We start from the raw sequence: 11065 nt of genomic DNA, 5'->3' as shown, positions 1-11065 counted from the left end.
CAATTTGAACAGTATGTTTACTGTCATTGTCTTGTTGGAACATATACACAGGTGGCATCCCCATTTTTAGTGCACTCTGCCTAACATTTGACTTTAAATGTTATTGTACACTTACTTATCCATAATCTCATTTATAAACTCAATATTCCCCACAGCATTTTCAGACATACATCCCCGCCCCTGTGCTTTACTGTAGGTATTGTTTTGTTTTTGTCGTTATCTGTGTTGGGCTTCCTCCATATCCTATGAATGTCATCGGAACCATAAAGATTTATCTCCGTCTCAAACTTGTTCCAAAATTCCTCATCCTTACCAACAAGTTCTTTAGCGAAGTCCAATCTTCGAGCTCGATTTGTCCGACTAATGTACGACTTATTTCGTAATCTTCTGCCATGGTAACCATGTTTCCACAAGAATATGCCGGATTGTTTGATTACTGATCTTCGTGTTTGAAAACTATTTAATCATGACTCGAATTTGTGGAAAACTTATTCTTGGATTTTTTGACAACTTCATTAAATACGAATCTCTCATCACGTGCATTTAACAATTTTTGCTTGGTTTTTATTGCCAGGTTATTCCAAGTTCCATGATTTCGAAATTTTTCTACAATGTGTTGTACTGTAGAATGTTTTGTATGCACTACTTTACCTGTTTCTCTATAGGAATAGTCTTTCAAAGCCAGGCGAACAATAACTTTCTTGAAATCGGAACTAAGCTTCTTAGAACGCTCCATTGTACACAATTCTGCATGACAGACTAACAGCAAGTGACCTCCACTGAAATACAACCCTGTGCGCACTGCATGCTTGTTTACTATGCATCTAAACGTAACTACCCTTTCTCCGTGTTGTAAATGCACGAACAACAGTGTTAGACCTACATGAATTTCACGGAATATGTAGTTTTAAATTTTGATTTAAGTAACAGGTGTATGTAAATTAATTTTATTCATGTCACTGTGTTCTTGTTTAACTCATCAAACATAATCAATATAGTTTTATTGATATATTTGAATTTTAATGCCATTTCAAAGATTAGTTTAACAATATATATATGGTATATCGTGTTCTCAATTCTCTTGCCTGTTTGTCCCAGTGTAGGCCTATTAAGTTTAATACTGATATTCATTATTACTTTGGTATATTAGTTTATTTCAATATTAGTGTTATTACGGAGAGTAACACTTAAGTATATGGTAATGCTTCACCTGTCCAAATACCACTCTCTGATTTTATGGATCTAATGTCTTCACTTCCTTTACGCATGTATTTTTCTTAGAAATATTAATATAGTAGTAGCAACAGCAGTAGACGTAGCAGTAACTTAATGCTCATGACCCTTGGATTATCTCCATTCTCCTTCTGGTGTCCCATTAAAACCGTGAAATGTCCAACTAAGGTCTCAAATCTCATAGATTATCATTTTATTCCAAATGTTCAGCATTCCTCACTGCACCAGATTTATTGCACAATATGCATTCTTCTGTTGTGGAGATGTTTAATTTACATACATGTGCAACAAGGCAAATATGACCCAAATTTTCTTACGGTTTCACTTCTTGCAGAATCAGGAATTGCAGGCCTTTTGTTAATTATTTCGACCAGGATTTGGTTACAGCATTATTTACATTTGATTTGTTGGTATCTAGACTCAATTTCCGTAATTTTACAAGTAATATAATACGAGTCCACCGCTGAGGTCTCGCAGTAGCGTCTTCGCTCCCGAACCCAGCGGGCCGGTATTCGATTTCCCGGTTGGGACGAGTTGCTTGGGTGAGGTTTTTTCGGGTTTTTTCCCTCACTCCTATGGATGAATATCAGGTAACTTTATCAGGCGTATGGAACCCACTCATTCTCGCCACTTCCTTTCCTCCTTCATTATCCCTTCCTCATCATTCCGGTTGTCTTCCTTGGTTTTTAGATCGCGCCTACCGGTGCCCTCCGAAGCTGCTCGCACTCTCTGCCGGCCTTCATGGATGTCAAGCATGATAGTTGGGGACCCAGCAGCGGAACCCACCTCCCTCCCGACGGAAGATGGCCTACACCTCAGACCGTGGGCCAGTCGGGAGGGGTGGCATTCACCAGAGATCGTTTGAGGGGGGAATGTGGGGGGGCTGTTGGAGTGGAATGGTATATTGTATTTTATTTCATGGAGTGCAGTTTCATAGAAAGGACTTTGCCGACAGATATTCTATTGCCCCCTACTAATTGGTTGGCATAAATAAATGTCTTCCTTACTGTGACGGAAATCTTGTCTTCTCCTGTCAGTAACCAATCACAACCCTCATTCAGAAGAATTGACAGGCTCCCGTCAAATCCACGTGGAGGCAGAGTTGCCGCATCTTTTCCGAATTCCAAGAATCCCGTCAGTCTCACTGTCTCATTTCGAGGGTCACCAGGATTGTGGCAACTGTGTAATGTTGGGACAGGATGGAATTGTCAGAGGTGTTTGTGTAGAAAGTCATAAATCTGTAAGTGAGTGTTCAAAGGAGCCACCGAACTGCACTCCTTGAAATAAAATGGAGTATACACGGATTAGAAGGATGGCGGGACTAGTCGTTAGGGTGTTAGCGGTTAGATGGGTGCGGTCGGTGGGCTTGTAACTCATCACAGGGGCGCACAATAGACCTCAAGACGCGGTGCACAAGGATGTTCCCCTCCCTGCCTCACAGAGAGAAAAATAATATATATAATACGAAGTTATCTTTATATTTAACAATCAATATCTGGTCATTCGCACATAATGTAGTCCACACAAAATTCTTGCTTTACTTAGTATTCCCATACCAGAAAACTTATTCCGTATAGTTTTAAGGCCTGATTCAAATAAACGTCTGTATTCAAATAAAACATAATTCACAGCTGCATTGACAACGGAAAATTAAATATACTCTTCGGTAATCGAACCATGTTCTCATAAATAAGTACATTCATGACTGAAACAAGAGTGTTGTAGGAGCTTGGACTTAAAAGTGAAGAAAAGAGAATGAGAGAAAGAGCGTTTCATTCTGCCTACATTTACTAAAGCACTCTAAGATGAAAGAATATTTCGCTTGAAAGAAATATCACGGTTGTATATTTTACATTCTGAATACCAAATGTGTGCCCCGTATAATAAAGTATGAGAGCATAGAAGTACAAGGGGTTGGTATAATGCACCAAGAGGAAACTCTATCGAGAGCGAGATTGCAGGTTATCGCCACGTTATTCGAAGAGAGGGAAGTGGAAGAATAGAATAGGGATCGAGTGTGAAGACCACTCGGAAGATCATAGATGAGTTGCCAAGACTATATTGGAAGCCATTTTTCGAATAAAAAGGACTGTGAAGAGGGATGAGGGCTTCGGTATTGTAGGAGTGCTGTGAAGCGATGTTTAACACCTTCAGCGAAAGGGAAAATTGGCGTAATCTGTGTCCGGCTACTCAAAAGGCAGTTAAGAATTTCCACCCTTTGTAAAACAGTAGTTAAATACATTAAAAATACAGTCGTTCTTTATAAAGTAAAACAAACATAAATACATACTGAAATAGCAAAAATAAATTACAATTACGCCTATAACAGAATTAATAAATTTTGCCATTATTGGAAGTAGGTCTACTCTTTCTGCTACTACCACATTTATTATTATTATTATTATTATTATTATTTATTATTATTATTATTATTATTATTATTATTATTATTATTATTATTATTATTATTGTTGTAGAAATGTGTGCCGCAATCAATAACACCAACTAGGTACACGTCTATGTGTGTGTGTGTGTGTGTGTGTATATATATATATATATATATATATATAATATATAGCCTATATGAGTCCACACCTGTGGAGTAACGGTCAGCGCGTCTGGCCGCGAAACCAGGTCGGGGCAAGTTACCTGGTTGAGGTTTTTCCGGGGTTTTCCCTCAACCCAATACGAGCAAATGCTGGGTAACTTTCGGTGCTCGACCCCGGACTCATTTCACCGGCATTATCACCTTCATGTCATTCAGACGCTAAATAACCTAGATGTTGATACAGCGTCGTAAAATAACCCAGTAATATAAATAAAAATATATATATGAGGGAGAGTCAAAAAGTAACCTTATGATTGTTTTATTAATTGAATATGTACAATAAGACTACAAACACTTCATCACTTTTCTACATAGCCCCCACTACATTCAATGCTAGTGTTTCTGTTATACTATGTTGAAAAGTGATGAGATGTTTGTAGTCTTATATTCAATTAATAAAACAATTATTAAGGTTACTTTTTGATTCTTCCTCGTGTATATTAACTTTCTTTAATAAGAACAAGAAAAATGTCAACACATATTTTCATAATTAAAATACGAGAATGAATAAATTATTTCATTTCACAGATTCCAAAACTTCAACGACTGCTGGTATGAAACAAGACTTCAACTTTGGGTTAAAACTATACAACAAATTAATTTCTCAGTGCTGTGTTTTAGTTAACATAAGTAGCATTAAATTTAAAATTAAAATTAAAGAAATTATTACGTAAACTTAATACAGGGTTAGACAATTAGGGCCATATTCATAGACATTCTTAGCGCGGGCTTCCGGTGGATGATCAGCGAACTAACGTTTTTCGTATTCATAAACTAGTGTTAGCGATATGATATGATTTGAATCCTGTATAAGTATTCACTCGATAGCCGGGACTAATTTAGCACGTTCGTAGCGCGGGCTAGCGAAATGTCTATGCATAGCACCGTTAATTGCTAAATTTTAGTCTTAGACTATATACATCACCGAACATCAGCTGATTAGGCATGGTCACTGAAGATAGAATCGCACGTCCTGAAACATGTAGGCTATGGTCTAAACATGATTTTTAATGTGTATTTTAATATTGTTTTTATTATATTTTTTATATTTTAATCAATTGAATGAAAACACTGTCGAATCAAAACTGGGTTTTAACATGTCTGTTACAAGCATGTCCAACGTTAGACTATATTGGTTATAAACTTTTTCAATATTAACAGTGATTCAAAAACTGTTGTTGAAAATGGCCATAAAGTCAAATATGCACTCCTACATACATGACTTATATGTCTAAAATACCAGTAATAGGCCATTGATGATACAAAGGAGCAGAGTTCGGCAGGCGCCGAAGGTCGGATGTCGTCATAGCTCAGATGGAAAGAGCGCCCAGCGCGTAAAGCTGAAGGTCCTGGGTCCGATTCCCGGTGCCGGAACGAATTTTTCTCCAATAATAGGTATCTACATGTATGATTATTTACTTACAGTCATTGATCATTCAGTGAAGATGGCGAGATCCTCGTAACTTATATGAATATAATATATATGGTTTTCAATTGTAATAGCTTTTTATCATACAGATCAGTGGTACTCACTAGAAATTACAAGAGAGTCGAATATAAGAAACACTATCTGTCGGAGAGCCGCACCAAATTTCACGGTACTCATACTTAGTAACACGTAGCCTTATTATGGTTAAACACATTCATTACTGATTACGGTCATTGATTTTTATATTAATGGTTAACTGTTTATATTATTATTATTATTATTATTATTATTATTATTATTATTATTATCATCATCATCATTATCATCACTATTATTACATAATTTTAATATAATTTACAATTATGTAGACTACTGCTGTGAAGTTTAAGGTCGAACTCTGCTACTTTCCTGCACAATTTTGTCAATACGAGCTGGTTGATTTGTCACACATATCCTCAGCAGGTTTTCCAACTTCACATTAGTGAGACGACATCTATGTTTACCCTTCATAAATTTTATCTTGCTGAAAGTCGTTTCACAAATATACGTTGATCCAAAAAGATACAAAATTTTATATGCACACGACATCAAGTTTTGGAACTGTTTCTCTGGAACTGTATTCCAAAACTCTAAAACTTAATTTGTTTTTCGTTTTTCTTGAAAAATACCTTCTAGTTCTGAATCCTGCTGGAGATCAATAAGTTAATTTTTTAGCTTTCTAATCTCAGGGCCAAAAATTTACGATCCAGTTGCATCTGCTGTCGTTACTGACCAGGATAATCGAAAGAAGTGATAACATGACTTTTCCTCCATTTCCATGCTGTTATTGTCAGTGTTTTATGTTGTCTGTAGTTTGGAAATGAATTAAAACATCGGATTTCGTACATAATGTAATTTCATGTCAATATTTTCGTCTATATTCCTGGTCACTGACATCAATGATTGCAGTTCTGAAAAAAAAAAATTGACATATTAATGCATTACAGTATTAAGATGCTCTTTTTCTCTGCATTATCTTTAAATAAACATAAATTGCTTAGCATTTTAATAAAGTTAGTTGTGTTCCTGTAAAATTCCTGCCTGAAAAATTATAGTATGTTTCTGCACTTAAATCTTCGTCATAAATTGCTATCCGGAAATTAAAATTGATGGATTGACTGTTTCTTAACGTAAGACTTACATATCTCGTGACATTATTTTAAGATGAAATTGCTAGTAAGTAGGTAAAAGGAATTTTATTTTCCTGAACTGAATTACTATTAAAATGTATTTATTAACCAGTTTTCGGACTGCTGACTGAACAAAAACATGTATTAATATTCTTACAAATTCTTACCCTTTCATTTAGAAGTGAAGAACATAACATTTTTAGAAGTTTCTTTATACGTATAGCTACTATATCACAATATTAATCACATTCTTATTCGTCTTTATATTCGTAATATACACATTTTTCTTCCGTTATTAATTTTCTTTATTTCCTTTCCTTAATTTTACCTCCTTTTTGTCTCTTCTTTATTCATCTTAATTTTATTTTTATCTCTTTCATATAGTTCATTTATCTCTTTTTCTTTAATTTCTTGTTCTTTATATTGTCTTCACTTCTTTCACTCCTCTTTATTGGCGTCCTTCTTTAACTACTTCTTAAAAGTTATCTTATTAGTACATTTTTTCTTACATTTAATTTCTTATTGTCTTATCTTTTGTTCTTTTCGCTTCTTTTCTATGAAACTTTTGAGTCCACGATGTCAAGGTATCTGTCACTCTTAAAGTTTGCCAAAATCTGAAGGTTACTTATTCTTCCAGTTGCGAATGAATGTAATTTTGCAGAATAATTAATTGTACAAGCCTTTAAAATGTTTCTTCCTCAAACAGTGTTATCCGTAAAATAAATTTAAACAGGAGGATTTCGAATTATAAGTTAGCTTGAAAAACGTTTTGCTGTAATGTTTGTATAAATTAAGTATATTTTGAGTTTTATTAAATATTCCAATTTATTCAGGCATATAGCTTCTCAGCGCTCTTGTTTTGCGCCGTCATATCTTAGATAATATCATAACGAACCGCTTCTTCAATATAACAAAGGCTTTATGCCAAAATTCTTAAACCACAGAAGGTAGCTAACATCTAGATATCATAAGCTCATGTTTGTATAGACCACAGTATTTCACTTGCAATATTGTACACCGGTACACATATTTCCTATGCAGACAGGTTCCAGGTAGCAAGGTTCCTTTGCTGTTGCTATCCTTCTTTTGACTTCCTGGCAGCAATTCGTATTATTACTAATTATAGTACACCTCAATGAATCAATGGATTAAATAATGAAGACTACTTTATAATGAATAATATTACACTAGTCAACAAACTGAAACTTTTTTCGTGTATCTGGTGTGTAAACGGATGGATTTAGCTCACTTTTGGATGCTGAATTCAGTGGAAAAATCATTTTCTTTCTATCATTTCACAATTCTTAGATACACAGCACTAACACAAAGACAGTAATACGATATTGGCAGACATGGCTCATTTTAAATACAAACATAACACTCAGAACCCAATAAAGTTTTTTTTATAATAAAAAAATTCTTATAATCCAACAAAATCACTAAAATAATTCTCAGTAGGCTAATCCAAAATATTAGTACTTACATTGTTTAAAATAAATTTCTATCGGCAAAATGGGATGATGATGGTTTTCTTTCATCCGTCTTTCTAAAAAGAAACCAACAGTAATCAACCATCATTGAGTGGTTCCAGTAACCTTGGTAACGACTCTCCATGGTAGGGTGTACTGGTGAAAACGTTCACCCTGTTCGTCACTACAAGCACCTTAGTTTTCAGGGAAAAAGTCAAGTTGTGAGTGTAAATGTGAATTTTTAGTTCTTGTAGTTAAACTTCAGAGTAGTTACTATAGAAATATTTATCTTTTCTGTTATCCAGAAATCCGTAAACAATGGTTTTGAAAAAGTACCGAAGGATTAACTCAAGATTTGTGAGCTTTTCATTAAAGGTAGGATCTTTCAAGAATTTCCTGATTTGTAGCCCACCGTATACTACATCCAAACAAAGAATTTAACCATCATAGTACTTGTTTATTATACAATATATCTGAAAAATGACAACACAAACAACGTAAAATATTTTTAAATCCATATAAAATCTAAAATATCTCAAAACCCTTACATAATGCAGCAATTCCGAAGGTCGTTTCGGATTCTACGACCAAAAATTAATATGAATTGATGTGTTACATACAAGATGCAAAATGATTGTTATTGACAGACTCATTTATGTGTTGACTGACTGTGAAGTAACAAGCAAAGGGGGCCAACAGCGGCGCACGAGTCGTGACCTTCTTCATTCAGTCAGTGTACTTTGTCCGCCCCTCCATTCCCCCTCCATGATGGATGAGAGTCGTATTCACTGGAGGAGGGTGGGAAAGTTAACGTGAGTTAGAGGTAGGTGGGGGTTAGAAACTACGACGGAGTGATATCTGTATGGAACTCACCCCTCCGACCGGATATAACCACCCTGAATTGCAACCCTTACCTGGACAGTGGAGGGAGGAACTGGCCGATACATTTCAACTCTCACTTATCAGAGGCATGAAAGTCAATGTGAAGTGCCTGCCATTGTGTGCTGTGCGGCGAGTCGTTCATGCCCAAGCATCGGACCGAATACTTTCCCCTTGCAGCCATGCATAGCGCAGTAAGCGAAGGTCTTTACTCACATAGGATCCAGTGGGAGATCAGTAGCAACGTCTCATTGCACATTGGCCAGAATCTCAAACTAGCTGGAAAAAATTATATTTTTCGAAGTCACTGAAGTTGGTGTTTCCACTAAACAGATGTCTGCACTTCAGAAATCCGCAACGCAGAAATGGATTTCGAAAGATTAACAACCGTAAATACATAGCGGAAGTTGATGAGTGATAAACACTCCGGCGATCCTCACCTAGTTGTGTGTTGGAGCGATGTAAGGGAAGATCGTTTTGTGTTGTACCTAAGAAAATATTTTTAAAATTCCACGTGGAAAGTCTGGCTAAAGGTATGTCCTTTTGTTTTATATAAAGTTTAATTAATTTATTCCAAAATTTAAAAGACATATTGGTCCGAACAAGTTAGCATATAGATGAAATAAGTATAAAATTCCTTCAATAACAATCTTATTAATATTAGAGAAGAAAAATTCGCTCCGGCGCAAGGGATCGAACCCGGATCTTTGGTTCTACGTACCAAGCGCTCTCACCATTGAGCTGTGCCGAAGTAAAATCTACAGCATCGGATCGAACTCCCCTCCTCCAGTGTTTTTTCCCTTTGTGGCCTGACTCCAAGTTGGGCATGTATGTTGACATTTCATTAAGTCAACTGCCATTATACAACAAGCGCACTCAGTTGAGTGACTTGGTGGCCGGGATTCCACAGTACGTAGAACCAAGGACCCGGGTTCGATCCCCGGCACCGGAGCGAATTTTTCTCCTCTAATATTAATTGTTACCATAACAGATATATTCTGTAGGACCAAACAGTAATAACCTTTAGTAAATTCTTCTAGCAACAGTGCGTATTCCTGTGGAATTGCTGTGTTCGATCCGGTGCTGTGGATTGGACTTCGGCGTAGCTCAATGGTGAGAGCGCTTGGTACGTAGAATCAAGGACTCGGGTTCGATCCCCGGAGCCGGAGCGAATTTTTCTCCTCTAATATTAATTGTTACCGTAAGAGATAGACTCTGTAGGACCAAAAAATAATAATCTTTAGTAAAAAAACTGTTTTATTAACCTAAAGAATGATACAAAAATTACATTAGGTCATTTATACAATTAAAACGTGACAAGCAACCACTACGCTTTTAAGTGATTATTATTGCATTATTTTATGATTGTACAGTTATTTCATGTAATACTGTTTTTAATTCATCATCTCCATATTTACATCATGCAATTATCGAATCTTATTGTTTTTCCACACTATTCTTGTCTTTATGGTCGCAGTATCACTAGCCTATATGTTACTATATTTGAAGATGCCATTAATTGGCGAAAGCGCTTGTCACGTTTTGATTGTATTGATTTGACCTAATGTAATTTTTGTATCATTATTTAGTTTTTAATAAGACTGTTATTGAAGGATTTTTCTACTTATTTCATTTAATTTATTCCATGTCACTACAGTAATAACAATGTTCGAAGTTACTGAATTGAAGAAACATTTTCGGTCATGAAGTTAATTTGTATATTGAGATTTTAAAAAATCTAAACTTACTCGCAAGGAATTTTTGTGTCCAAAATACAAAACAACGTTTGGGATTTTTATTCCATATTGCGATTTAACTGCCGACGCACTCTTTTTTTCAAAATACATATTTCTATTTTTGGTGACGGCGAGCAAAGGCGGTCTTTGGTGACTAGTAAAGAGATAGATAGGCCTTCTTGAATTAATGGTCAAGAGAAAAGCTCTTCGGAATCATTATATGAGTATGTTTTGACTACATTACAAATAAGAAAGTATTCACAGAGCGTTTTTAAAGAAATTAAGAAATCTACTTGTTATTAAGAAACGGTGGAAATAGTACGAGGCGTAAAAAGTCGGGCTTCTGGCGAAATATTCCAAATGATTGAAGATTAAGATCGTTTCATTAGAAACTCAATGGTATAGCTAAAGAACTTTGCATCTCGCTTACCAGAGGGACATTTCAATTGCGAGGATAAGTTCTTTTTCAGAAAATTCCTTCTTATGCAAAGGAACAATAAATTTATTTCGTTTTGAGTCCTGCCTCATGAAAGAATTTTTTG

The sequence above is a fragment of the Periplaneta americana genome, chromosome 11 (genome assembly GCF_040183065.1).
Source record: "Periplaneta americana isolate PAMFEO1 chromosome 11, P.americana_PAMFEO1_priV1, whole genome shotgun sequence".
In the NCBI taxonomy this organism is placed as follows: Eukaryota; Metazoa; Arthropoda; class Insecta; order Blattodea; family Blattidae; genus Periplaneta; species Periplaneta americana.
Note: the sequence above shows the minus strand (reverse complement) of the source record.